Source organism: Tachyglossus aculeatus, chromosome X4 (assembly GCF_015852505.1).
Source record: "Tachyglossus aculeatus isolate mTacAcu1 chromosome X4, mTacAcu1.pri, whole genome shotgun sequence".
NCBI lineage: Eukaryota > Metazoa > Chordata > Mammalia > Monotremata > Tachyglossidae > Tachyglossus > Tachyglossus aculeatus.
The window spans coordinates 42,675,327-42,698,788 of NC_052098.1; the positions used below are offsets into that span (position 1 = coordinate 42,675,327).

A 23,462-nucleotide genomic window follows, 5' to 3' on the forward strand; every position below is an offset into this window, starting at 1 on the left:
CCCCAAGCGGTACAGAAACATTCTCAAGAGGCAAAGTTTTAGAAGTAGCGATTTGATGCTGTGTGACCTTGGGCAAGTCACTTTGCTTCTCAGGGCCTCAGTTTCCTCCTCTGTAAAATGGGGATTCAATGGCTGTTCTCCCTCCTACTGAGACTGTGAGCCCTATGAGGGACAGGCACTGTGTCTGACCTGATTATCTTATCTACCCCAACACTTAGTACAATGCTTGGCCCAAAGTCAGACCTTAAAACTACAATCATTATCATTGTTGGAAATTGGGAGTAAATGTTTGTCTTGTCTTAGGTCATCGGGTCGTTTCAGACCCATAGCTACACCACGGACACATCTCTCCCAGAACACCCTGCTCTCCATCTGCAATTGTTCTGGTAGTGTATCCATAGAGTTTTCTTGGTAAAAATACGGAAGTGGTTTACCATTGCCGCCTTCTGTGCAGTAAACTCGAGTCCCCACCCTCAACTCTTTCCCCTGACGCTGCTGCCCTGCATGGGTGAGTTTTGACTTGTAGCAGATTGACTTCCACTCGCTAGACACTGGCCAAGCTAGGAATGGAATGGGTAGGCCTCTGCCTGACTCTCCCTCCCGTAGCCGAGTCTGGTAAAGTACTGGAAACTCTCTAGGTGCGACCCTGAGGGGGAGGTTAATGTTTAGTGTGGATCAAATTGTCAGTGGCAAACTTTTTTACAATGACATGCACACTCATGGATACTGGATAAAACTCAATGTCAGTAATGTCACATTCAGATACAAAGAACAGCTGTATACTGTAGAATATTCAAATTATGAAGGATGGAAAATTGAGACAATGTGCCTCAAAATTTATGTCCACTATGGTACGATATCAATCAATAGATGGTATTTAACTGTTTGCCGAGCACTGTACTAAGCACTTGGGAAAGTGTAATATAAGAGAGTTGGCAGACATGATCCCTGTCCACGAATTTACAGTTAAGAAGGGGATTTTCATTCATTTATTCAATCGTACCTATTGAGCGCTTATGCAGACATTGAAAGATATTATAGCTCAGGAGGCATCAGAGTACCAGGATAAGTACAGAAGTGCTTTGGGGCTGAGGGTGAGGTGTGTACTAAAGCATGGTGTAGTGGGTAGAGCACGGGCCTGGAAGTCAGAAGGTCAGGGATTCTAATCCCGGCTCTGCCGCTTGTCTGCTGTGTGACCTTGAGCACGTCACTTGACTTCTCTGGCCTCAGTTACCTCATCTGTAAAATGGGGATTGACACTGTGAGCCCCTCATGGGACAGGGACTTTGTCCAACACGATTTGCTTGTATCCACCCCAGCGCTTAGTACAGTGCTTGGAACATGGTAAGTGCTTAACAAATATTATTATTATTATTATTATTATTACAGGCCCAAGTGCATAAGTGGCATAGAAAGAAGGGCAGATAGGGTGGGGAAATGAGAAATTAGTCAGGGAAGGCTTCTTGGAGAAGATAAGAATTTTAAAAAAAGGCTTTGAAGATGGGGAGTTCCAGGCTTATTTAGACAATCATTTTGTTGAAACGTGATTTCAATATGAACATCCTAAAACTAAACACTGGCATGTATGATCAGATTTGGATTTATAGCCCAATATGCAAAAAGGCCACAGTATAAAGAAAAAGTGCTGGAGGTTCATTATTGCACGTGCTCAATAACTATGAGCCTTTTTCCTTGCAGAGGAACAAAACTTTCTACAGTAAAGAATAAACTATTTTTTGATAATGACTGAGGTGGTAGTAAAATGTTACCCCTTTTAGGGTGGGGCTTCAAGAGAAACATCAGCAAACTGTAACTTTATCTCTAGCTTGCCTATTTCTCCTGCAACCAAATGGTTAGAGAAAGCAGACAGATGAAAAATGAAGTTATTTACCAAAACCTAATTTTAGTGCCCTATCTTGGATGGCTTTCAATTTTCCCAAGGCTTGCAAAACTAACAAGATTTTATTGACTCTTTTGAGGGGGTAGGGAGGATAAGAGTGTCCTTAAGTTGATTCACCTGTACAAATCTAATGTTCCAGGAGAGAATGAACTTAAAAAAAAAATCCACCCTAGAAACACTTGCTAGGATTTCCAGACTTGGATTTTCCATTCTCATCCCCACATTTCACTCCTCACGGTGCCTCATGGTGGAAGATGGCTGTGTCCTGATGGATATCAAGAACACTTAGGCAAATGGGATGCAGATTTTTTATTATTATTACGGCATCTGTTAAGCACTGTGTTTTCTAAGCACTGGGGTAGACACAAGTTAAGTTAAACACATAGGGCTTACGGTCTAAGTAGGAGGGAAAACAGGCATCAAATCCCCATTTTAAAGACAGGGAAACAGAAGCACAGAGAAGTTATGTGACTTGCCCAAGGTCACACAGCAGGCATCTGGAAGAGCTGGGATTTTCGAGGCAGCACACTGAATGACTGTGAAATCCAGCTGATGAATATAAAGTATGTGTACCTAGAGTGCACACACACATTCTTTGTGGAGCCCTGTATGGGAAAATATTCTGGGAATATCCCTTTGTGTCTGGTGGGTCAGAAGTGCGCAATTGATCTCTGGCTGATTTTTTTCAATTGTATTTGTTAAGTGCTTACTATGTGCCAGGCTCTCTACTAAGCACTGGGTTAGATAATAATAAAATAATTGTGGTATTTGTTAAGCGCTTACTAAGGCACTGTACTAAGCATTGGGGTGGATACAAGCAAATCAGGTCCCTGTCCCACAAAGGGCTCACAGTCTTCATCCCCATTTTACAGTCGAGGTAACTGAGGCACAGAGAAGTGAAGTGACTTGCACAAGGCCACACAGCAGACAAGGGGTAGAGCCGGGATTAGAACCCATGACCTTCTGACTCCCAGGCCGGCACTCTATCCACTACTCAAGATACAAGCTAATCAGGTGTCTGACTCAATTATCTTGCATCTACCCCAGGGCTCAGTACAGTACCTGGCACATAGCAAGTGCTTAAATACCACAATTATCATTATCATTATAATGTCCCACATGGAGCCCCCTGTCTTAATCCCTATTCTACAGATGAGGTAACTGAGGCACAGAGAAGTGAAGTGACTTCCCCATGGTCACATGCTGGAGATGCCAGAGCCACTGGGCTTCCCAGGATCCAAATGGTCACGGAGGGCCCAGGATTTGGAGGGGGCAAAGTCAAGCAAGTCTAGCCACCATTCTGGCCCAGCCTTACAAGAATCTCTACCCTAGTAGGGCAGACCTGCTTCTTAGAGCATAACTGGTTAGGGTAAATATGCCCGATTGAGACTCCAGCCAAGTGTGGTAACACCCTAAAAAGCCACTGTTGGTAAATTTCAGCTGGCAAAAGCAGTCATGGGCTATTTGTGCCCTCACCAAATCCCAATACTGGACCGTGCTGGACAGAACTACACTGTCCTGAAAAATCTGGGAGAGGAAGAAAAGGAAAATAGACCGACCAAAACAATTTTGCCCCCTCACTGCCAATAATAATTGCTATAAAGCAGAGTGACCTAGTGGATAGAGGATGGGCATGGGATCTAATCTGGCTCCACCACTTGTCTGCTATGTGACCTTGGGAGAGTCATTTTGCTTCTCTGTGCCTCAGTTACCTCATCTGTGAAATGGGGTAACTCTATGTGGGATAGGGACTGTGTCCAACCTAATTAACTTGTATCTACCTCCAGTGCTTAGTACAGTGCACGGCACACAGTAAGCACTTAAATACCACACACACAAAAAAAAACTGTTAAGCACTTACTGTATGCCAAGAACTGCATTAAGCACTAGGGTAGATACAAGATCCAATCAGATTGGACAGAGTCCCTTGTTCCACATGGGGGGAACAGATATTAAATCCCCATTTTTCAGATGAGGAAACTGAGGGCCCAGAGAAGTTAAAGGGCTTGCTTGAAGCCATATATAGCAGGCAAGGGGAGGAGGGAGGGATTAGAACTCAAGTCCTCTGACTCCCAGGCCTGTGCTCCTTCCACTAGGCCATGCTGTTTCTCAGAACATTCTTAAGCTCAGCAATAACAGATTGGTCTTTCTCCTTTGTGCCTAGAGTCAAAGGGCCTGGCAATTCCATGGGTGATGGTGGTCAATACTGGTGTACGCAGAAAGACATAAACCAAGAGACAGGTGGGAAAGCTGCAGTCACGTAGCTCACATAAGGCCCAGCTAACTCTGGTCAAGCATTGCCCTCAGTCTGGAACCATCCCACCCAGGGACTGGGGTCTACCAACCCTGTTGTACTTGTACTCTCCCAAGTGCTTACTACAGTGCTCTGCACACTGTAAGAGCTCAATACATGCCACTGATTAATTGATCACGCCCTGTCCCACTTTCTCCCATCCACCTAGGAGAGGTTGGAGCTGGCATTCTTTTGCTTATGTGGCATAATAATAATTATTATAATAATGATAATAATGATAACTGTGGTATTTGTTAAGTGCTTACTATGTGCCAGGTACTGTACTAAGCCCTGGGGTACATGAAAGATAACTGAGTCAGAGTGCCTGTCCCACATAGGGCTCACAGTCCTGATCCCTCTTTTATAGATGAGGAAACTGAGGCACAGAGAAGTTAGGTAATAACAATTATGGCACTTGTTAAAGCACTAACTGTGTGCCAAACACTGTTCTAAGCATGGAGTAGATACAAGTCATTCAGGTTGGACACAGTCCCTGTCCCACATGGGGCTCACACTCTTAATCCCAATTTTACAGATGAGGTAACTGAGGTCCAGGGAAGTTAAGTGACTTGCCCAAGGTCACACAGCAGACATGTGGCAGAGCCAGGATTAGAACCCAGGTCCTCTAACTCCCAGGCCCATGTTCCTTCCACTTGTACTCTCCCAAGCATTTTGTACAATGCTCTGCACACAGTAAGCACCCTGTAAATACCACGGATTGATTGAACATGGACACACTTGGAGGCGGGGGAACCAAGAACATTCTGAACTTTCATTTCTCTGGAGAAATTTGTGAAGGGCTTGGTGCTGACCTATTCCAGAGTTCTGCAATTTACCTTTATTCCTAGGATACAGAAGAATTTTTGCACTGTTTGGCTTCTACTTCTCTGTTGCCTTTTGCTTCCCTTCCCCAACCAAAAAACTAAAACTAAAAATCACATTTAAGAAGCAGGCCATACTTAGTACTCCATTCCTAGGGCCGATATTCTGGAACTTTTCGCGTGAATGTCACAATCTGATAAAAAAAATCACATGTGCCAGTTATTTTAGGATCAGCAACCTCGTAGCCTCTGGCTTGGGCATCACTGAAATATTTCTTAGGGAAATCTTCCAACATACTGGCCTTGACCATTTCCCAATCAGGTGTATTAAAATGTTAGGCTAGTCAAGCGTTTTATAGCAGTGCTGATGAGTCTTGCTGGGAAGCCCAGAGAAGGAAATAGCTCAAGGGCAATGGCCAGTTAAGAACTGCCAGGTTTTTCTGACCTTTTTCTTTTATGGTATTTGTTAAGAGCTTACTACGTGCCAGGTACTGTATTAAGCACTGGGATAGCTACCCGCTAATCAGGTTGGATACAGTCCATATCCCCCGTCTTCATCCCCATTTTTCAGATGGAGCTGAGGCGCAGAGAGTTAAGTGACTGTGTACCCAAGGTTACACAGCAGACAAGTGGCTGAGCCGGATTAGACCTTCTGGCAGATGCTATTAGAAGAGGTCGGGACAACCTCCAGAAGCAAGGGAGATAACACTGAATTAAATCTTTCACTCCACTCAACCCTGAAAAATCCAATGTTGCCTAGGCAATCCATTGAAACCAGGATGCAGCTGGTTTTACCCAGCCTAAATGAAAATAGTCCAATTCCCCCTTAGTTTGAAGGGGCAATAGGCTCCACCACTTGTCTGTTTGGTGACCTTGGGCAAGCCACTTCACTTCTCTGTGCCTCAGTTATCTCATCTGTAAAATGGGGATGAAGACTGTGAGCCCCATATGGGACGTGAACTGTGTACAACCTGATTAGCTGGTAGCTACCCCAGTGCTTAGTACAGTACCTCACACATACGAAGTGCCTAACAAATACCATTAAAAAATGGCACTAAGCATCATTACTAAACTAAAGTGCTATTAAAGCACTATCTTTGTATGCACTATAGAGAAGCACAAATTTGAAGTGGGTCAATTTAAGAGTCACAATGATAAGAATGTAGGACTTTGGCTGAAGTGATGAAGATAGGCATCTCCAGTGTAGATAGTCAATTTAGGAAGAAATTTTAATTAGGGGAGCTCTTCAAAATGAGTTGTGTGGAGTTGTGTAGCACTTGGACAGCTGTGTGTGTATGTAACAACCAGTTCAGCTGGTTTTGCCTGTCTAATTCCCAGACACATACCCAACTGCTAACAGTGTGTTTTTCTAATAACTGTCCCAAATCAACATTATAACTCACAGGGTTAGTCATATAACCTTCTAACAGCATATCTGATTCTAAGGAATCCACAGATGCTTACGGATTTTGCCATTTTAAAGGCAAAGTTAAAAATAAGAGTATGCTAGCACATTTCCCAGATTGGTGATTTCCCATTATGGACTTTTCATTCCCCTGCCTCCTACAGTAAGCAAAGGCAGCCACAGCAAAGGTAAGAGAAACACTCAAGGTCACAATGAATCAAGGAAACTACCTAAACTTGTGTCTACAGCTCTGATTAGCTACTGTACTGGCTTTGGGAGGGAATACTGTAATTCCTAGTTTGTGTATTTTTTTTCTCATTTTCTTCTGTTACCATCTCCTTTAAAGAAAAAGGATCAGTGAATTATGTTTAACCATATAAAAGGCTGGTTAACTTGAATTGGCAGCTCCCATTTTTAAACCACCGTCTGTCGATCTCTTTGGAATGTAGAGACATGTGTTCAGTTACTTGGACATCCGATAAGGGGTCCATGAATAATTTTTCAGTTCTAATGTGTATATATATATATATATATATATATATACACACACACACTTAGTTAGCCTTTATATAGGTCCTAGACAGGGGCTTCACTGTACCTAACTTCATTACAGCCTGCATATCTCGGAATGCCAGAACCTCTCCCACATACCAATGTGGTGTGAGTTAAAACCTCATTCAAACATTGCCCTTTGTCTACAGCAACACGTCTCTTTGACTCCTTAAAATATACAGTATGCCATGCAGCTACACGTTCCCTCACAAAAACTAACATTCCTTTCAATAAAGAAACATGGCCAATTCTCCGTGCTAGACAGTCACCACAGAAGTTCAGTTTGGAAACACTGAATCAGCACTGAAAAGGCCAATCTGAGTTTCAAAAGGCAGGCACCTCTTCATTTAAGCAAGTCCTGTTCCCCAAAAGGTGGAGGGTAGAATTACCTGAAAAATAATAATGATAATAATAATAAAGGTATTTGTTAAGTGCTTACTATGTGCCAGGCACTCTACTTAAAGTGCTGGGGTGGATACAAGCAAATCAGGTTGGACCCAGTCCCTGTCCCGCATCGGGCTCACGGTCTTAATGCCCATTTTACAGATGAGGTAACTGAAGCACAGAGAAGTGAAGTGACTCGTCCAAGGTCACAAAGCAGACAAGTGGCGGAGCCGGGATTAGAACCCAGGTCCTCTGTCTCCCAGCCCCATGCTCTTTCCACTAGGCCCCGCTGCTTCTCATTTTGCAACTCCACTGCAAACGAAAGATTAACACAACAGACTGAGTTCACTTGGTCATTCTGTCCCTTCAAAAACCTCAGAAGCTGTTTCAGCACAATGCTCTCTGGGGACAGCACCTCAGGGTCCTTCTCCCTTCAGAACCAACTTCTGCCCTGGTGCCCTTTCTATGGTGCTAGAGAAATGAAGATTAGCCAGAGCTTCTCTGTTGACAGTTTCTTAATAGAAACTTCAAGGTAGAGTGCTTACCGAGGACAGTTGAAGCCTCTAATTTCCTGCCAGACTAAGCCTGGCAAGTCCCAGCTTGCTGATCTTCAGGACACCAATAAATGGCAGCTAGCAGAGGGGAGTTTCCGGTTTTATTCTGTGCAATCGGTTGCCTCACATTTTAACATTACTGTCGTTTAACGTCCATGCTGAAATTACAACTTTGAAAATCATAATCAAAATCACTATCCCTTCTACCCCACATCTAAGTGCCCACATTTAGGCCTGATGGTGATGATGGGGTGATAATATTTGCTAAGCGCTTACTACGTATCTAGCACAGTTCTAAGCACTGGGGTAGATACAGATTAGTCAGGTTTGACACAGTCCCTGTCCCACATGGGGCTCACACTCTTAATCCCCGTTTTACAGATGAGGTAAGTGAGGATCAGAGAAGTGAACTGACTTGCCCAAGGTAACACAGCAGACAAGTAGCAGAGCCAGGATTCGAACCCAAGTCCTCCTGACTCCCAGGCTCATGCTCTATCTACTAGGCCAGGCTGCTTTCCTCAAATTCACCTAATCCCTCAAATCATCCTCTGCACAGAGAAAGCATTCAATAAATACAGTTGAGTAACTGACTCTCTGCCAAAGAAAAATGATTCTTTCCTTTCCTGTAAAATCATGCGCCTTTCCACCTAACACCTATAATCGACAGTTAGCTATCTGGAGTAGTGTCCCACTAGAATTTTCCCACCTATCCCCTGCCTCTAAACAGGACAATTGCTTCTGACATCAATGAAAAGAAGAATCACTGTGCATTGGACAGGTCAAAGTGTGGTAAGAGATTCAAAAGTACCTAAGCCAAATTCTCTAGGTTTCAACTACATATCAGTGAATAATAATAATGATGATGATAATAATAATAAGTAGTATTTGTTAAGCACTTACTATGTGCCAAACACTGTACTAAGCACAGGGGTAGATACATGATAATCAGGCCCCATATGGGGCTCACAATCTAAGTAGGAAGGAGGTATTAAGTCCCCATTTTCCAGTTGAAGAAACTGAGGCAGAAAGAAGCTAAGTGACTTGCTCAAGGTCACAGAACAGGTAAGCAGCAGAGCCAGGATAAGAATCCAGGTCCTCTGACTCTCAGGCCCACACTGTTCTCCACTAGGCCTCGTAGTGAGATCAAATCAGATAAATGATTCCATTTGGTCTTATTTAGATGAGTCAGATTATGTTCCATACCAGTGCGTACTTCGTGGGGTCAGTGTTCAGTCCAAAAGCACGGCCATGCCAAAGGGCTGTCCCTGATGAATCTCTGTTCTCCATCTACACCCAGTCCCCTGGAGAACTCATTCACTCCCGTGGCTTCAACCACCATCTCTACTTGGATGATTTCCAAATCTACCTCTCCCACCCTGACCTCTCTCCTTCTCTGTGTTCTAGCATTTTCTCCTGCCTTCAGGACATCTCTACTTGGATGTCCCACCTACTCATCAAATTTAACTCATCCCAACCAGAACTCCTCACCTTCCCACCCTACCCTTTCTCCTTCCCCACACTTTCCCATCACTGTAGACAACACACCCGTCCTGTCTCAAAAGCCCATAACCTTGGTGCTATTCTCGACCCATCTCTCCCATTCAACCCGGATATTCAGTCTGTCACCAAATCCTGTGGGTTCTACCTACATGACATCTGTAAAATCTGCCCTTTCCTCTCCAACCAAACTGCTGCCATGCCAGTCCAAGCACTTATCCTACACCGCCTCAACTATTTACTCAGCCTCCTCACCAACCTCCCTTCCTCCAGTCTCTCCTTCCTTCCAATCCATATTCCACTCGGCTTCCCAGGTCATTTTTCTAAACTTATGGTTCTATGCACTTCTTCCTATGCCTCAGAACCATTCAGGAAGCCAGCAGAAATTGGGGGGGGTGGGGGTGTTTTGTTTTTTGGCGGGGATAAGAACAGAAAGCAGATGAGGAAGTAGGTTTTTGAGATGCATACTGACAAGCAAGCAATGTGAGAATGAAACAGCAATAACCCAAATCAGCAAAAGATAGGCAACAGCAAGTAATACACAGCCAGCTCTCAATTATCAGGCTAATTGGGACCAGGGAAAACATGGATACTGTATAGTAGATAAACTCACTCTAGCCTCCTCACTCACCAAACTTGTCTAAGCAGTTAAGTTGTAAAATGAGTTTCACTTATCCTGCTCCTGGGCTAACAAACAATGATATATTTACAGCAAAATCGTGGCTCCTCTACAAATAAATTAACCCTGAATAATTGCAAATAGGCGAGTACAGACTCTCTGTCTACTGCCACCTTGGGTTTTTTTTTTATTTTACATCTAGTTTGTTATTTCTTTGCAAAACTAGAGGTGGAGGGTTGGGGGAAATGGTACAGTTTCCTATTCTTGCTTGACTGCTATATTTTTTTAATGGTATTTGTTATACGCTTACTATGTGCCAGGCATTGTACTAAGAGATGTGGTAAAATAGGTTAGACACAGTCCATGTCCCACCTGGGGTTCAGAGTCTTAATCCCCATTTTGCAGATGAGGTAACTGAGTCACAGAGAAGTGACGTAACTTGTCCACGATCACATAGCAGAAAAATGGCAGAGCCGGAATTAGAACCCAGGTCTTCTGACTCCCAGGCCTCTGCTCTTTCTGTTAGGCTGTGCTGTTTCTTGCGTCTTCATTAATATATGATTAACCTGTCCAAAGAGACATTTCTATATGCGGTGTAGTTAATCGATCCTCTGTTGCTGGCCAACTGGGGTCTTTTTTTTTAAATGATATTTGTTAAGAACTATATGCCAGGCACTGTACTAGGCGCTTGGGTAAATACAAGCTGATCAGGTTGAACAGCTACTTATGTACATATCTGCTCGCTTTGACAGCACATATACTAAAATTGGAACGATACAGAGAAAACTAGCATGGCCCCTGTGCAAGGATGACACGTAAATTTGTGAAGCGTTCCGTATTTTCATTTATTTTACTTGTACATATTTATTCTATTTATTTTATTTGGTTAATATGTTTTGTTTTGTTGTCTGTCTCCCCCTTCTAGACACTGAGCCCGCTGTTGGGTAGGGACCGCCTCTATATGTTTCCAACTTGTACTTCCCAAGCGCTTAGTACAGTGCTCTGCACACAGTAAGCGCTCAATAAATACGATTGAATGAATGAATAAATGAATGAACAATTGCCCATCGATCTCTGCATTAAACAGAAACTCCTTATCACTGGCTTTAAGACCCTCGATTAACTCTCCCCCCTCACTCATCTCCCACTACAACCCTGTCAGCATGCTTTGCTATTCTAGCCCCAACCTGCTCACTGTACCTCCATCTCGTTTCTCTCACTGCTGATGCCTTTTTCATGTCCTCCCTCCTACCTGGGATTCTCTCCCGCCTCATATTTGACACACCACCACTCTCTCCATCTTCAAAGCCCTACTAAAATCGTATCTCCTCCAAGCAGTCTTCCCTCACTACTCTCATTTCCTCACCCTATTCACCCCTGCCCCATTCCACTGGGCCACCTTTGCAGTAGGGTCTGTACCCCTTTAGCACTTTGATACTCACCCGATCCCCAGCCCCACAGCACTTAATAATAATAATATCTGTGGCATTTGTTAAGCGCTTATTATGTGCCAAGCACTGTTTTAAGCACTGGGGTAGATACAAGGTAATCAGGTTGGACACGGTCCCTGTCCCACATGGGGCTCACAGTCTTAATCCCCATTTTACAGATGAAGTTAAGTGACTTGCCCAAAGTCATGCAGCAGACATGTGGCAGAGTTATGTACAAATCCTGGTACTCTGCCATTTCTCCTCTCTGTAGTTCATTTTTATCTACATATCTGTAATTTATTTTAATGTCTGTCTCCCCCTCTAGACTGTATGCTGGGAAGGTACCTACCAACTCTATTATATTGTACTCTTCCAAGTGCTTAGTACAGTGCTCTGTACACAGTAAGTGCTCAATAAATACAGTTGATTGAACAATTGATTGATGGCTGTCTCCCACATTAGATGATATGTCCCCCTGTGGGCAGGGATAATGCTTACCAACTCTACTGTGCAGCATGTGTTGGATATAGTCCCTGTCCCATATGGGGCTCACAGTCTCGACCCCCATTTTCCAGATGAGGTAATTGAGGCCCAGAGAAGTGACTTGCCCCAGGTCACACAGCAGATCAGTGGTGGAGCCGGGATTAGAACCAATGACCTTCTGACTCCCTGACTCCTGACTTCTGATTCAAACCACACCAAAGAAAACATGCCTTCACATAGTAAGAGAAGGAGTAGTAAGCATACAAAATTTGTTATTACCAGAAGTAGTAGTTCTAGTATTTATTTAGCCCTTACTGTGTGCAAAGCCCTGCACTAAGTGCTGGGAAAGAATGCACAGGTGAGACTCAGTGTCCCTGGCCTTTAAGGGGCTTACAGTCTAAGAAGTTGTGGAGGCGGAAAATATCAAATTTGAGAGGGGTGGGGGGTGCATAGATAAATTCATAGATGAGATTACTATGGGGGAAAACTAAGGATATAAGATGGTCTATCCCCAGCCATGAAGATGGATGTCCAGAAGGGAAACATCACACGGTGTCCTGGTATACTGTTGGAGAAGGAGAGTGTCCTAGAGGATAGAGCACAAGCCTGGGAGTCAGAAGGACCTGGATTCTAATCCTGTCTCCACCACTTGTCTGCTGTGTGACCTTGAGCAACTCACTCCACTTCTCTGGGCTTCAGTTACCTCATTTGTAAAATGGGGATTAAGACTGTGTGCCCCATGTGGGACATAGACTGTGTTCCAACCGTAATAATAATAATAATTATTATTATGGTATTTGTTAAGCACTATGTGCCACACACTGTACTAAGCGCTGGGGTGGACACAAGCAAATCGGGTTGGACACAGTCCCTGTCCCATGGGGGGCTCACAGTTTCAGTTCCCATTTTACAGATGAGCTGAGGCCCAGAGAAGTGACTTGCCCAAGGTCACACAGCAGACAAATGGCAGAGCTGGGAGTAGAATCCATGACCTCCTGACTCCCAGGCCCATGCTCTATCCACTATGCCATGCTCTTTTCCACCCCAGTGCTTGCTTGGTACAATTCCTGGCACATAGTAAGTGCTTAACAAATACCATAAGAAAAAAGAATAGTGAGCTGGATGGATCTCTGTCATACGCTCAAATGTCCAGCTTGATCAATTTCCACCTAGAGATTATTAAACTTTATTTTGTGGGGAGGTGGAAGGCACTGTGGGGAAGGACCAATGAGGGAGCAGAAGAGGAGAATTTGCAGAGAAAGAAACAACAAAAGGATGGAAAATAGTGCACATGTATGGAAAGAACCAGCAACCCAATTACAGATTCATGAAGGGGAAGGTTGATGTTTGAAAAAAACATATTAAAGGACTTCCTGACCCCTATGAAAAATGAAGTTATAAAAATCCTATATTCTGAGAATAATTTCATGTAACATCTTAAGCCAAATAAATCACATTCCTTAAGCATAGTTCATTTTTTTTTCCTAACTAAAAGGAAATTGTCCTGTCTGAGCAGGGAAAGGAAGTGGGGGACATAGTATTAAAAATAAAATGAAGATGATTCATCCCGCCATTGTACTGGCGAAAAAGAAAGGAGCTTGTCTCTTATTATGGTGGGAGAAAATCAGGAGGGATGGGATAAGCATGAGCCCTCAAAAATTGTCAGAGCAAATGGGAGTCTTTTGTCCAGGCTTCTGTAGTTCTGGCTCTAGATTGAGCAATTTTGTACCTATTACCCGAACTCCAACTCCAGGAATCAGTCTACTCTGTGTTCTCTGCCCATAAGGATCTTAACCTCTAATGGACACGTTAAGCATAAAAACATTTACATAGTCAGAATAAATAGTTAAATGTTCAAGAGTGATGAGAGCATGGGCGTAAATAAGTCATCACTCTCCCAAGAAAACTTTATTTCTTGAAACTAAATAGAAACTAGAGATGGTGATAGGAAGTTTCTTCATCAGAAGGTCTCCACAAGACCTTCCTCCTCCATCTTCCTCTGACAGGCTCGCCTCCCCAATTCTGTGGAGAGCAAGAGAGGTAATCCAGGAACAACATGAGGATGAAAGTTCACTGTGGGCCGGGAACATATCTACTAACTCTATTATGTTTAGTCAATCACATTTATTGAGCGCTTACTCTATGCAGAGCACTATACTAAGTGCTTGGGAGGGTACAGAATAATAAAGTTGGTAGACACGTTCCTTGCCCACAGTAAGTTTACAGTCTAGAGCTTACAGTCTTACAGTCTCCCAAGCACTTAGTACAGTGCTCTGTCCAAAGTAAGTGCTTAATAAATAGCATTGGTTAATTGATTGATCGATCCAATACAGGATAGCCTCCTTTTGGACTGTAAGCTTGTTGTGGGCAGGGAACATGCCTACCAACTCTGTTGTACTACATTCTTCCAAGTGCTTAGCACAGTGCTGTGCACACAGTAAGTGCTCAATAAATACCACTGATTGACTGATTAACCTATAAGTCTATATGAGGTTCCTCACACTTATGCCCTACTCCCAAGAAGTATGAGATGTAGGAAAATGAAAATGAAAAAGGGCTCTGAAACAGCAGAACAAGTAGAAGATAGCAGAGGAAGGAACAAATTTGAACTAAAAATTTAGATCCACTTCTTATTCCAGCACCAGAAGATTAAAATGCAGTTTGCCACATTCACACAGCCCATCATCCTCAGCTAAAACACGCTGCAAACTAGTTATTTTAAATATAAATTAAAAAAATTATAACAAACTGGTACAGTATAAAATTGCAAGTCTTTCGTGACAAAAGAGGAATTTATTGAGTGAAGTCATTGGTTCTTTTATCAGTAGAGGCCTTTCTCTATATATATATATGTGTATGAATATATGTGTACATATACATATATATATATATACACATGTCTGGCTTGCCCCAAATTCCCCACTTTATTTTTGAGACTGGAAACTAGTTAGTCATATCTACCCTGAAAGCTTCCTGTTCAGCCATACACTTGTGGCAATAAACTGCCACTATTGTTACATCGCTCTCTGGCTGCATAAAAGTTAGTCAATTGACTCTTTCATGAAGTGGAAAATAGTACCAAATGCACTTAAAATATCTTGGATTCAACTAAACTAAACCTTGAAAAGGACAATATTAAAATGGCTCCAAGTTTTTTGGAGGAAATGGGGGTTGTCCATACCACAGCAACACAACAAAATGTGTAGAAAAAAAATCAGTCTAAAGAAGCTGTCCCATTAAAAGAGAAACAACAACAAAAACAACCCAAAACAGTGCCTATCATCATTATATAAACTCTCCTGCCCCTTATCTCCCTGTCTTTAAAAGAGTGGAATGTAATTATCTCCCTCTCTCCCTCTTTTATACTCTGTCCAATTGATTCAGTGACTATCTTAGGAATCTTTTTAGGGTATTTGTTAAGCACTTAGTTTGTGCCAGGCACTGTATTAAGTGCTGGGCTAGATACAATCTAATCAGATTGGACACAGTTCATGTTCCACATGGGGCTCAGTCTTAATCCCTATTTTACAGATGAGGTAACTGAGGCACAGAGAAATTAAGTGGCTTGCCCAGGGTCACAGAGCTGGCAAGTGGCATAATCAAACCCAGGTCCTTCTGACTCCCAGGCCCACTGCTCTATCCACAAGGCCACGCTGCAGAAAATCATAGCACTACACAGCATTTGTGAGGTAAGCTTCTTGCAGATCTGACCGCTCAGCTAAGAGGCAATTTTGAGACAAAAGGAAAAAACAATCAATCAATCAATCGTATTTACTAAGCGCTTACTGTGTGCAGAGCACTGTACTAAGTGCTTGGGAAGTACAAGCTGGCAACATATACAGTCCCTACCCAACAGTGGGCTCACAGTCTAGAAGACCGAGAAATACAGATTAAGCAGAGATTCCTCAGAGGTTTTCCTCTAGTCAATCAATCAGTGTTATTTACTGAATGCTTACTGTGTGCAGAGCACTGGACTAAGCATTTGAGCAAGCTGTCACTTGCTCCAGTTAAGACCCTCAACTCAGAAGTGGCAATTACACTTCACCTCATCAACTCTGACCCATTTTCCCTCTAATAAACACTGCAGAAACATGTCTCACTAAGCTGCTATGACGAGAACCCCAAGCCTGCCATTTGCAACCCACTCAGCTAGGTAGTTAACCCACATGTGAGCTGTGGGACCCTACTCATATCACTGCACCTTGCTCAAGGAAGCACTTGGCTGCTTCTATAGCTGAAAGCCTGATGTTATCTGAATGATGTGGTCTAGTGAAATAAAGATTTCCATTTAAACTGCCACAGACCTAAAACCTAGGCCTCTCCATCCCCTGACCTAAATCGTTTGGTGAGATTACTTACCAGAGTGAAGTCTTAATGAGCTCCACCCTTAGAAGCCCGACAAAGCTTAAAGCCTACACAGGGAGGGGAGTTACAATACCTAACAAAATACATCATTTCTTTATCCATTTATTCGAAGGACTGCGAGCATTTCAGTAAACGGACAACGAAGGAAGACTGCCAGTTTTGAAATAATTACTACAAAGCTGTTGCTATTTCTTTTACAAATGCATCTGCTGATGCACAAAAGATTTTCCCAGCTAATTTTTATAACCAGCCGTTCAATTACTATAAACAATGGCTACCTGCCCATCCCCTTTGGGAATCAAGAGCAGCAGCACTACATATGTCATATCCTTCAAAAACCTACCACTAAATGAAATTTACCGTCAGGGCTGGCATCTTCATTTTGTCTCTCCAAAATCCTCCCTCACTTGATAATTTGGCTCCCTTTAAGTTTTACATACAGGTCTCGGGAGGAAAGTGGTTTTGACATTCTCCTCAGGAAAGCTCACTCCCTCCTCTGAAAAAGTTCTTCCCATTCCTAAAACTTTGGGAAAAAAAAAACAACAAAAAGATATGCTAAACCCATTGCCTATGCCCTGTTCATCTGTGCCTCGATTTCCTCATCTGTAAAAAATGGGGATTAAGAGTGTGAGTCCAATGTGGGACAGGGACAGTGTCCAACCCGATTAACTTGTATCTACTCCAGCACTTAGAACAGTGCTTGCACATAGTAAGTGCTTAAAAAGTACCATTATGATTATTATCTCTTGCTTTGACTACTGCAACACCTGCCTGTCTCACTTCTGGCCAAAAATGCTCTTATGAAATCACTTCTTTCTTCCAATACTATTCTTTCCTCTCAAATTCTTCTGTACATTCCCCCAAACACTTTTCTGTTCCATTCATCCTTCGCTCTCTCAGAGCTCTGCATTGTTCCACCCACCAGGACTTAATTCTCGATTCCTCCTTCCTCCTCCACACTGCTTCATTTGCCTAAACCTGCCAAGGAGCCTCATTCCTCTCTCCACTTTTATCTCTGTACCCGCCTCTCCACCTCTTCCCATGTGTAGGAGACATCTATCTCCCTTCAAGATTATTCCAACAAAAGTCACTTTCTTGTCAAGCTTTGTGAATTAAATTCAAACGCCTGACTGTAGGCTTTAAGGGGCAATCCCAACGGCCATTTCCTAATCCACACAAGTTCCTAAGAGGCTAAATCAATATTGTTGATTGCCATCAGTGCCTCAACCGAGGCCCACTGGACAGGCAACACCCCAGAAGCGGTAAAAGGTTCCAGGGTCTGAAATCTTGGCCAAATTTAAGTCATATCTGCTGATAAAAACGAACCCTTGTGGCTTTCCAGGTGACGTGGTACTCTGCTGCAAAAGGGAAAAAGCAGATGTGAAGAGGTTTGATGGGGGGGGGGGGATAAGGGAAGGAGAGTGAAATACCATCTAGATTTGCATTGAATTGGAGGCAAATCACAGAATTTTCCAAGTAGCTCACATGAATTTCTGCCCAAAACTTCTTGGGTCTGGGCTCATTTTCTCATAAAAACTCATCAAGTGCACTCAGTGTGACTTAATATCTGCCAAGTTGCACGAGGTGGGGTTCTTAGCCCCCCACCTTCCAAAAAATAGCGGGTTGAAGAATTGGGGAGTTTGAGGGAGTGGGAATGCGATCTCTTGGTAATCAGGGATTTGGGAATCTTGGGACAGTCCGTCAATCAGTGGTATTTATTGAGGGCTTACTGTATGCAGAGCACTGTACTAAGCAGTTGGGTGAGTACAATCCAACAGGGGTGGTGGACACGTACCCTGACAATGAGGACGAGGACGGCCTCCTTGTTAGCCACTTGGGCCCCTGCCAGATGTTGACAGGAAGGTCTGCGGGACATGGGTAGGCCCTTGTGCTATAAGTCTTGGACTCCTTAGCAGAATCATACTCAGGATTGAGGGGTGGACCCCAGGGGAAAGCTTGTATTGGCAGGTTGAACTGGAAAGTCTTTTCACTTTTCATTTAGCTTCTTTCAAACCCCTGGTTTTGGCAGTGGTTAATGGCAACAGGGAAGCACCCCATCAGACACCAAGAGGAGGGGGGTAATCTACACTGGGAAATTTAGGTTGTTTTGCTTGGGATCACTTCTGCGTCACTGTTCCCATAGAAGGGGGCAATGTTGCTTGCACTGACATATTTTCAAAACCAAATCCTGCCTCTTGCTACAAGGCTGCAGTGTGCACTCCTATTTCCAAATAATTCAGAGAAATATCAAATACCGACTTTGAAAAAGCCACGAAAACATTTATGGCAAAATGGCAACGGCGCTGTTTTGTTTGCCCTCTGGAATATGCTCCGATAAAAACATGGGGTTGGCACAATATCCTTTGGATCATTAAACCGGAGATCTATATAGTAAATGTATTTATAGCTTAGAGGCCTGCTCTTCAGTTATGAGTGAATGGAATTCCATGGGTAAGCAGGAACCTTATGAAAGCTAGCCCTTATCCAAGACTACTACCCTAAGCTCAATGGGTAATACATTGAGCAACCGGCCCTCCAGAAACTCTTGGCCAGCTGCTGTGGGGAATGCCAAATTACAGGCGCACAGCTGCCTCTCGCAAAGGAAGGGCAGTCAAACCCTTGGGAATGTCCACGTCCAGCCTGATGATGCAAAAGGGGCTCACTGTTATTTTCAAAGGCCTGCTCTCAGGAGAAGGGGATTCCTGTGTAATCCTCGAGTGACAAACTCCCCTTACTTGCTTGAGAGCTAAACTTGTTCTCTGCCATGGCCCCGGCTAACTAACGGAAACCTTCAGCACCAAAGAGAAAGCTAACCCTTCTTAAAATGTTGAAATGATCATCTGACCCAACACTTTTTCACATTCTCTAACATAATTTATAAGAATGTGCAAGAGGAAATCTCTTATTGGCCTAAGAGATTCTGCAATAAGGTCTACAATTCAGGAACTGTAGCTAGTATAACTAATCGCACAGCTTGTAGCTGTAGGTTATGGTCATTTCTCTTATCTTTATTTTCGGCCAAGGTGGCAGCATTTGTTAAGTGCTTATTATGTGCCAGGCACTGTATTAAGCTCTGGGGGAGATACAAGCTAATCAGCTTGGAGACACCCTATGTCCCACATGGGGCTCACGGTCTTAATCCCCATTTTACAGTTGAGGGAACTGAGGCACAGAGAAGTGAAATGACTTGCCCAGGGTCACACAGCAGACAAGTGGCAGAGCCAGGATTAGAACCCAGGTCCTTCTGACTCCCAGGGCTACGCGCTATCCACTAGACCATGCTGCTTCTCACTAAGCCACATTGCTTGTCAAGGCCAAATATTCAAGGCCAGTTTAAACACACACACACACACACACACACACACACACACACACACACACACACACACACACACACACACACACACACACCCCACCCCCCCACCCCAACCCCCAAACAGTGCAGGAAGTCCCTGATTTCCCCTGTGGTGGGTTTTACGCTCACGCAATCAGATACTTGGCAGTGTTGTGCACGCTATCAGAGCCACCTTTTGCTGGTCAGCACCAGTCTGAGGGCTCACTCCCATCTCAAACATCAGCCCTCTCTGTTTAACATTCAAATTTGGACCTGGCTATCAATCACCGTAAGTCAGTTTGTTCCTAGCACTGAGAAGAGACCTTGAACAAGCTTGATTCTGGAAGTAACGCTGGCAGTTTGTGAACAAACTGAGGTAGGCGAGGGGCAAAGTGGACTATAAGCTCTTTGTGAGTAGGGAACGCGTCTACCAACTCTGTTATACTGTACTCTCCCAGGAGCTTAGTTCAGTGCTCTGCACAAAGGAAGCACTAAATAAATATGATTTATTGACTGAGTGATTACTGAAAAAGAATTAGATTCAAGCAGTGCAGCGTGGCAGTTGCCTTAAATGCTTTCAGGGGACGGAGGACTGGAGCTCCTCGAATGGTTGAAATGGAAAGGATCTGAAGCACGTGGATCGAAGACACCACCCAAATCAATGCCTAGCGGTGTAGTGATGAATGAAGGAAAGGCCTGGAGCCTGAAGATTTTTGGATAACATATTCCTAGTAGGACTTCCAGTTCCAGATCCAAAATCTCTGCACACATTACTATGGAACTTCTATTTATTTAACAGATTTGGAATATAGTATGCCATTCACAATGTTCATTAACCTGGGAAAATGAGGCTTATGTTGCCAACTTGTACTTCCCAAGCGCTTAGTACAGTGCTCTGCACACAGTAAGCGCTCAATAAATACGATTGATTGATTGATTAACCCTATATAGTTTCAGAATCAAAAAGGACATTAAGAGAGGTCTGCCTTGTAAATATTTTTCAGCATTTAAAGCCAATTCACTCCTATGTTGGAGGGGATTTTCTATTATGTGCCTTAACCTTGTTTTCTCCTCCCCATGCTCACTTTTGGCCATTTTATGTCTGCTGTGTGATTCTGGGCAAGTCACTTCCCGTTTCTGTGCCTCAGTTACCTCATCTGTAAAATGGGGATTGAAATTGCGAGCCTCAGTCCCTGCGCCCAACCTGATTTGCTTGTATCCACCCCAGTGCTTAGTACAGCATGGCTTATTGGAAAGAGCATGGGCTTGGAAGTCATAGGATGTGGGTTCTAATCCCAGCTCTGCCACTTGGCTGCTGTGTGACCTTGGGTGAACCACTTCACTTCTCTGTGCCTCAATTACCTCATTTGTAAAATGGGGATTAAGACTGTGAGCCCACGTGGGACAACCTGATTGCCTTGTATCTACCCCAGTGCTTAGAACAGTGGTTGGCACATAGTAAGCGCTTAACAAATACCATATTTTTTTACAGTGCCTGGCACACAGGAAGTACTTAACTAATTCCATGAATATTATTACTAATTATTATTGTTATTATTATTATCCCAGCTTCTCCACCAGCAAACAATTAAAGAAATCTCTAGCTAAAACAGAATTGGGATTTTGTCTGTTAAAAAAAAGAAAAAGTAGAATAAATGGCATTTCATTTTGGGAATCCTTGGCAAGTGCAAAGAGGAGAACTGTGAAAGATTTCCATTGTTGGGTGAAGGGTTTTGAATGGCTAAGTGGATTTTTCTGTTTTTTACTTCTTGCTAAGTCTAATAACGCTGAATTTATTAAAGGAACATCCAAGGCCACTGAAATCAGTGCAGTCAGATAACGGTTTGAAATGACCTTCTTCAGAAAAGCCACCAGATGCCTTTATGATTCTCTCTCAGTGGGCAGGGAACACGTCTATCGACTCTGTTATATTGTACTTTCCTAAGCCCTTAGTGCAGTGCTGTGCACCTACTAAGTGCTCAGTAACTCCCAGTGACTGACTGATTAATAATAATAATAATAATAATAGTATTTGTTAAGCACTTACTATGTGTCAAGCTCTGTATTAAGTGCCGGGGGAGACTCAAGCTAATCAGGTTGGAGACACCCCATGTCCCACATGGGACTCACAGTCTTAATCCACATTTTACAGATGAGGTAACTGAGGCCCAGAGAAGTGAAGTGACCTACCCAAGGTCACACAGCAGACAAGTGGCAGAGCCAGGATTAGAACCCAGGTCTTTCTGACTCCCAGGCCTGGGCTCTATCCACTAGGCCATGCTGCTAATAGAGGATACACGGTTTGGCCACAGAAAGTGTTATGTGTTTCAACTATGGAGCTCTACTTTCCCTCTTCCCTTCCCCGAGATGAGGCAATCTAGACATGGGTAAATGAAATGCTTACCATCACACATTGCATAATTATATCAAAAACAGCCTCAGTGCTAAATAACGGCACCATGGCGTAAATAGAGGTTTTGTTTGTTTATTTAGATGTAACATCAGGGGAAGGAAAAGAAGAAAACTGAACTCCTTGTCTTCCCTCCCAAACCCTGCCCTCTCCCTGACTTTCCCATCACTGTTGACGGCACTACCATCCTTCCTGTCTCACAAGCCCGCAACCTTGGTGTCATCCTCAACTCCGCTCTCTCGTTCACCCCTCACATCCAAGCCGTCACCAAAACCTGCCGGTCTCACCTCCACAACATTGCCAAGATCCACCCTTTCCTCTCCATCCAAACCGCTACCCTGCTCGTTCAAGCTCTCACCCTATCCCGTCTGGATTACTGTATCAGCCTCCTCTCCGATCTCCCATCCTCCTGTCTCTCCCCACTTCAATCCATACTTCACGCCGCTGCCCGGATTGTCTTTGTCCAGAAATGTTCTGGGCACGTTACTCCCCTCCTCAAATATCTCCAGTGGCTACCAATCAACCTACACATCAGGCAGAAACTCCTCACCCTCGCTTCAAGGCTCTCCATCACCTCGCCCCCTCCTACCTCACCTCCCTTCTCTCCTTCTACAGCCCAGCCCACACCCTCTGCCGCTAATCTCCTCACCATGCCTCATTCTCGCCTGTCCTGCCGTCGACCCCTGGCCTACATCATCCCCCTGGCCTGGAATGCCCTCCCTCCGCACATCCGCCAAGCTAGCTCTCTTCCTCCCTTCAAGGCCCTACTGAGAGCTCACCTCCTCCAGGAGGCCTTCCCAGACTGAGCCCCCTCCTTCCTCTCCCCCTCTTCCCCCTCGTCTTACCTCCTTCCCCTCCCCATAGCGCCTGTATATATGTATATATATTTGCACGTATTTATTACTCTATTTCATTTGTACACGTATATTCTATTTATTTTATTTTGTTAATATGTTTTATTTTGTTCTCTGTCTCCCCCTTCTAGACTGTGAGCCCACTGTTGGGTAGGGACTGTCTCTATATGTTGCCAATTTGTACTTCCCAAGCACTTACTACAGTGCTCTGCGCACAGTAAACGCTCAATAAATACGATTGATTGATTGATTTGACACAGTTGGTAGACATGATCCTTGCCCACAAGGAGCTTGCAGTCTACACGGGGAGACAGACACTAAAATAGGAATAGGGGATATACAGCGTAAGAATAGTTACATAAGTATTGTGGGGCTGGGGTGAGAATCGAAGTGCTTAAGGGATACACAGTCAAGCGCATAGTCCGCACGGGAAGGGGGGGGGCTTAGTCAGGGAAGGCTTCATGGAGGAGGTGTTACAAGGGTTTTCAAGGTGGGGAGAGTGGTGGACAATTGGATAGGAAGCGGGAGGGAGTCCAGGCCTGAGGGAGAACGTGGGCAAGG

At 43.9% G+C, this 23,462-nt stretch overlaps 1 protein-coding gene and 2 non-coding genes across 4 annotated transcripts in view; 1 reads left to right on the top strand and 2 right to left on the bottom strand.

Annotated features, from left to right (window-relative positions):
- TNFAIP8 (TNF alpha induced protein 8) overlaps positions 1 to 23,462 on the bottom strand; it is a 155,574-nt gene that overhangs the window by 8,734 nt on the left and 123,378 nt on the right. The window lies entirely within an intron of this gene.
- On the bottom strand, positions 519 to 656 carry LOC119948346. The gene has a single exon (XR_005456748.1). It is a non-coding gene; the product is annotated as a small nucleolar RNA SNORA7 (small nucleolar RNA).
- On the top strand, positions 10,762 to 10,868 carry LOC119948309. The gene has a single exon (XR_005456715.1). It is a non-coding gene; the product is annotated as a U6 spliceosomal RNA (small nuclear RNA).